The sequence below is a fragment of the Pseudorasbora parva genome, chromosome 16, assembly GCF_024679245.1.
Source record: "Pseudorasbora parva isolate DD20220531a chromosome 16, ASM2467924v1, whole genome shotgun sequence".
NCBI classification, from domain to species: Eukaryota; Metazoa; Chordata; class Actinopteri; order Cypriniformes; family Gobionidae; genus Pseudorasbora; species Pseudorasbora parva.
In genome coordinates, this window is record NC_090187.1 from 6,007,287 (window position 1) to 6,014,442 (window position 7,156).

Genomic DNA, 7,156 nt, shown 5'->3' on the forward strand with positions numbered 1-7,156 from the left:
TGAACTTCAGCTCAGGAGGTTATCTCAGTCCTCAGTACACTGTAAAGACAGTAACGATGATTTTGATTTTACCATATCAATCCAAGCGCAAGTCCGATGATGAAACATTGGAAGAACTAGTTATTAAAGGTGCCCTAGAATTAAACATTTATTTAACCTTGCTGTAGTGAAATAATAAGAGTTCAGTACATGGACATCACATACTGTAAGTCTCAAACATCATTGCCTCCTCCTTCTTATGTAAATCTCGTAAATCAAAAACACCACGGAAAAAGAAGTGCTTCTCAACATAAGGCCATCCGTGACGCAAGCGTTGGGGATCATGGGGATCACGTTTGGACAGATGCAAATGTTGGCAATTACAACTGTATTCCTGCAAGCAGTAAGTAGCGATTTATCCACTTATTGACTGTTTAAACAATTTCTGATTAAATTGAAAGTTTCTTAGAGAGACAGCATTGTCTAGATGACGCAAGATGCTGGTACAGTAACAATAGGAAACACCAAGTACCATACAAAACTAAATAGTGTCTAATGACAAAGGTTAATATGATTTTATATTACAAAATACAACCGTAGATACGTTACTTACAGATCGTTCACTCGATCCTTCTAGCAAACGTCACCTTTTCCACCATATAAGTTAAAACGACAGTCATTTGACAAGGCTATTCATTTTGTAAAAATATAAGTTATGTATTTATATTTTTGAGAACTGAAGTAGGCCTATGCATGCTTTCAGAGTACATATCACAGTCACTGCGTAGCCTACCTTGTGACTAACGTTATATAAACATGCAATATCGTTGACGAAAAAAGACATGTCTAAAATGTCGAAACATCTCAAATAAAGATTGCTGGAATGCAGTTTACTTGTTTATTGATGTTTTCAGATCATCCGCGCGCGAGAGAGAGCTCACGTGCATATGGTTGCCAGATTGGACATGTTTAGGTAAAACAGAAATTTTCTTTTCACAGAAAAGCTCTGTTTGGGGGATTTAATGACTGAAACCTGGCAACCGGAAGCACGCGAGCTCTCTCTCTCTCGCGCGTGGATGATCTGAAGACAGAGCATTATAGGGACAATATATAGGGTTGGACCTGTAAAACTGTATCTGGACAATTGTTGCCCTTAAATAAGCCACACACCCTCTATGTAGATAACAATTTAACATATTGTTTCAAATCATTCTAGGGCACCTTTAATATATTTTGTTTCATTTAATATTTATTTTACTTCAAGTAATGAAAATGAAAATATTTTTTATGGTTTTAGATTTAGTTAACGATAATAACCCTGCCTCTCTCTCATTTCTCCTTGACTCATTTGATCCCCAATCTCCCCAATGAGATTAATTTCATCGCCAGGGTTGTGGTTTAATGTGTTTTAAAGGTTAAAGCTGCAGGTGAGTTTCTAAGCAAGATTCAGTAAGATATCATTGCTCCTGGAAGACATCTTACGGTCATAAGACAAAAATGCTAATGTCCTTATTGAACCAGCCTTTAGGGGCCCCTCAAACCTTCATAAACAAGCTCTGATATTACGAACGATTTCTGTGTGTTTGCGGCCGCCCTTCAGACCCGGTAACTATCTCAGTCTGTTGCCGTTGCCTCCCAGTTTGCCATCTGGCATATATTCATCAGTGAGATAAGATGCCGTCTTTCGGCTCATGTTTAAAAATTCTCAAAGCCTGAGATGAGTCACTTTCACCTCTGCTCACAACCCTCTGGAGTCTGCTTCATCCCTCCTCCCCATATGTCATCCACCCTGCCACTTATCACAGACGCCACATCACATCCCCGAGCGGAGGAAACCTCACGCAACGTCTGATTATCTGTCAAGAGTTTCAGACAAACAAAAACTAATAACAATTTGGTCACACATTATCGGCACTTTAATTAATTATTCAGTACAAATCAAAATGTAGCTATTAGCAGGCCACATGTAATCTGTGCCTCTGACCAATGACAGAGGGAGTATTTGAAACTGTTCTGAAACTACACACTCGGGGCCAGATTTACTAACAGCTTGCGCCAGTGTAAACCCTCTTTTGGAAACTGTCAGAAAAGGCATGGGGTGTTATTTTTGCGGCTGACTTTATTGTATGCATTTGTATGGGTTTCCCTTTCAGATGCAAAATATAGAGAGTATTAAATTAATCACACAACGTGATTTACTAAAGTTCGCACTCATCAATTTACTGATGTTTGCGACCGATTATTTACCGCCCAAAAAAGCACGTCTTAAACCAGAAGCTTATTTTCGCTGCTCTTGGTAGATTGCCTTGACCTGAATGGAAATGGATAAATTGTGGGTCGTCAGTAGATCACGCGCAGAACTTTCCACTCCCATCTGAGCTTTTTTTTGGAATTGGGCTCTCAGGCTAATTTGCCCTGTTTAGTAAATCTGGCCCTTGATCTTTAAGGCATGACATGATGTTTTGATGCCATATGTAGCTAAACAGGTGTATGACAGTACAAAAAGCACAGGCGTGTTTGATTGGCAGGATAAACAGTAGCCGTCTCTATGGCCTGAGGGATTATGTGTTAGTTTGGCTAGCAGGACAAACCTCATTAAAATTCAGCGTCAGCAAAACAGAGGATGGATCATCCCAGTGTACTGACAGCTCTGACACAGTGTTCTCAATATTCTCTGCTGTCTCTTGGTCTCTCTGTGCTTTAGATCCCTCAGTGGATTTATTGCACAGCATTTCTTAACTGTAAGGCTAAAATAACTAATTTAAATTAACAGTTTCAAGCTGTCAGCTTAAAGCAACAGTTCACCCAGAAATGAAAACTGTCATCACTTACCCACTATCGTGTTATTCCAAACATACATTTCTTTTCTCTGTGAAACAAGCCGTTATTTTCCAGCTATTTTTAATTTTCACTATATGAAAAACCAGCAGCTTGGGCATGTTGTGTTCTAATGAAGTAAAGAAAGTTTAATTTAGGTTTGGAACATCTTAATGGAGAAAATTGCAGGACTAAATAGACAACCGCCAATTGTTTAGTAAAATCCGTATTGACTCCGGGCATCTGTATACTCTAAATGTAGGTTTTCCTCATGTGAAACTCTTAGAAGAGTTTCTTCCACTCCACTACAAATGAACACATACACAATCTCCTTAAGTGATCAGAGACTGTAATCCGAACCGATTTAAGCCTGTGAGAAGGGGAAGAGATATTCCACACAGTGAGATGGGTCTCATGACCCTTGCAACACTAACAGGAAGACAATGTAGCCTCACTCTAAAAAAACAGGAGGTTAAAACATCCCGATTTGGATTGGTTTCAACAACCCAAGTATTGTATGGAACACATTATGGGTCAGCCTGACAAGCCAGACCCACATCAAGATGTTTGGTCTGGAAACTCACCATTGACGGCTCAATCCGAGGGGCGGGATAAACGGTTGTCTTTCAAACTCCCTCTGCACGCGATAGGATAGCACTACACCAACCTGAGCAACTACGGTGAAACAGAGCTTGCTGATAGATTAAACATTCGCCGTATCCGGTCGACAAAAATCCGAACACATTTGCCCTTTTTAAGAATGACTTCAGTGCCGTTCTTTGTTCTTTTCTCAGAGAAAAGCTCAACTCCAAGTCTTCCAGAGTCGCGGTCAAAGCTGATTCGAAAGACCGCCGCCGTTCGCCAGTTTCTGTGTTTACTAGAAGCACGCAAACGCAACTCGCCGTCATTATGTCTCTCCTGGAGAGATCGCAAAAAGCACGCAATAAATAACTGACCCAGGATCTGGGTAACACAAAAACTACCCAACCCGTGTTACTGATTCCAGAACGCACAGGGGGCTAAATGATGATTTAGAGATTAATGTTCTTCAAAAGCCTTCTGTTCTGAAATATTATTAACAATATAAAAGCTATTACATTTACATTATAAAAAATAGTAACGATTTCACATCGGCAAAAATTATTTTTTACAATTATACTTGCTAAAATGTAGAAACTACAGACTACAGAGGGCTTTAGATTGCCAGGCTTTTTAGAAATGTTGATCATTCAGAATATCAAATATGATGCAGCAGGCATTATAGGGTTAAACCACATTTAAATTGTATAGATGTAGTTGCATTACATAACAACCTATTGAAGAGCCATTTGAACCATATGAAAACATTTATTTTGAAGGGCCTTTGCAGTTTCTGATCAACACAGCTGCCATTCTTATTCCTGTCAAAGGGCCCTGTGCAGGTATCACTTATGCCATTAGTCTAGCATATAGTATCCATTGCTATGGCCTTTCCTCACATCTTTCTCTGTCATCAGCTCCTGGAATTAAAAGGAACAAACAAACCAGATGATAGGTCCTGGAAATTAAGGGCCTCTGATCATGTAATCCTGCTCTAATACATATTCCTTGAGGAAATCAGCGATGAACTCGCTTTGAAGGCAAAAACACACCATTAATGAAACAGACGGTCTGCTTTATAACAAGCTGGACCACAGCTATGGGAGACACTGAGCAACACTTCACTTCTTAATCACAGCCAGCGGTATTGGGCGATACAGACAAACGTTTAGACACCCCCAAAAGGAAGGCTGTTGGAATGTTGAATATATATATATATATATATATATATATATATATATATATATATATATATATATATATATATATATATATATATATATATATATATATATATATATATATATATGATATATATTTTACTTTGAGCTAATAATCTTTATGATAACACAGCAAGCAATTCAGTATCAACAATTCATTCAAGTCTGTAATACAAAACGGTGCAGCTGAAGTGTTATCTTTAGTTTTAGAGGTCTTGGCGAAATGAAAATTGAGAGAGCTTTGTGGAAAAATAGCAGTAGACCAATCACAGCAGACTGGGCCATCTGACCAATCAGAGCAGAGTAGACCAATCACAGCAGACTGGGCCATCTGACCAATCAGAGCAGAGTAGACCAATCACAGCAGACTGGGCCATCTGACCAATCAGATCAGAGTAGACCAATCATAGCAGACTGGGCCATCTGACTAATCAGAGCAGAGTAGACCAATCACTGCAGACTGGGCCATCTGACCAATCAGAGCAGAGTAGACCAATCACTGTAGACTGGGTCATCTGACCAATCAGAGCAGAGTATGCTCTTGAAAGGAGGGATTTAGAGAGACAGACTGTGAAGAGGTGATGCTGGAATGTATATTATGAGCGAATGAAAGTGTTTTTTGATCTTGGATGGATGTGAACCTGTTGAAGTAGAATCCAAAACAAAACTATAAACCTTTAAAATAGCATAATTAGGGCACTTTAAAACACATGAACTACTATATGTAGTTCATAACATTTATTACTGATTTGATCAGTTTTCTATGTCATATACCCGTAGCCGGTTTTCCTCCGTCTCTCCATCATTCACTCTAAATCAAATCATCAGCCGCTGCTCTCCAGTTATATTTCTCATTACCTGTAGCTCACATTGTAAATAGCCTCATGCCACCTCCATTTTTTTTATTAATCTACTCCCCATTTTCAGCTTCCACCCACATTCTCCATCTCAGGGTGAGTTTAGTGTGTTACGTTGCCATTAGGCTTGTGATGTGGCTGTAATGAGAGACGGTTAGGGGAAGTTTTGCTATAATATGACCTCTTGTTACAGCAGGTGGAATAGGATTTGTGATGGCTACAAAATGACTGTTTTATAACCATCGCTTTCTATGCAAACACCTTCAGAGCTCTCTCAGACATTAATACTTAATATATGCCACGTTCTTCCTTTACAAGGACACTTCAGGCGGTAGGTAGATATAAATGTGTGGAGAATAATAATTTGGCAGGGACACTTGCTAGTCTTCAAGAGGACTTTTTTCGTTATAGTGGCATGGACCTGCTGGTGTTCCTTACAGTTTTCGGTTTGGGATCATTCGCTTCAACTCCAATAAAGCGTCAACAACTTCAATGTTAAAAAATCCACATCATTTATATATATATATATATATATATATATATATATATATTTATGCGTTCCAAAGAACAAAAAGTCATACAGGTTTTTAAAGTAAATACATTTTGGCTGGACTATTTCTTCAAACACAATTCCTCTGAGAATGTGTCAAACACCTTCACACTTAGTCTATAAAGCACAAACGTCTGTCTTGGCTGTTTTCACATGATCTCGTAATGCTAATGAGATACTAAGGCTATGAAACACTCACACGTCTAATTTACATGCTGCACTAACGCAGCTTTTTCTAGTATTAATGCACTAAAACTAGTTGGCAGAAACGTTCAGAACCATCTGGAAACATCTTATTACATTGGGTGGATTTTAATGAGCGCTTCATATAATCCAATTAACACAGAAATTAATTTGCTCCGACTTGCCCTATGCTGGAGGTGCATATGTGTGTATTGGTGATGGAGAGAGTTTGATCTTAATGAGCTTTCAAATTTAACACATCTCTTTTGATTAGTTGAGATTAGTATGGGATTTAATTTCACTTCTAATAACAGTATATAAGCCTGGTTATTCTGTTCTTTGGACCCTGTTATTACCATTGACAATTTTGTTCATTATACACACTGAAATCGAAGATTCCTGTTCCTGAGGATGTGCACCTATGGGGAAAGCCGAACACTGAAAACATGATGTTAATAAACCCATATCAATTGATGATGACACTATAGGAAACTATGGCTTTGTTGCAGAAATCTTGTGCACAGTTAAAAAAAGAAAGAAAATTTGATCTAATCTAATAAAAATAAGGCAACCTACCACTCTCAACTTTTAGATAAGTTAAATCAACTAATTCATTCGAATTAAAGTAAACTTAAATACTTTTGTTAATTTAATGGGTATACAGGTAGTCTTTTGAGCTAGCTTAAATGTTAACATCACTCTGCACGTGATATAATCGTGTCCCTCCAGCATGCAAACAATTAAAGGGTTAATTCACCCCAAAATTAAAATTCAGTCATTAATTACTTCCCCTGATCAATATTATCATTATTATTATTATTTTTATTGTTATTATTATTAACATCATTGTTACTACTACTATTATTATCACTATTAATGGCTTTATCAATATTTACCATTATTAATATTATTATTACTATTACTACTATTGCTTTTATTTGTCCTCTTATTTGTCCTCTTCCTGACCCTTT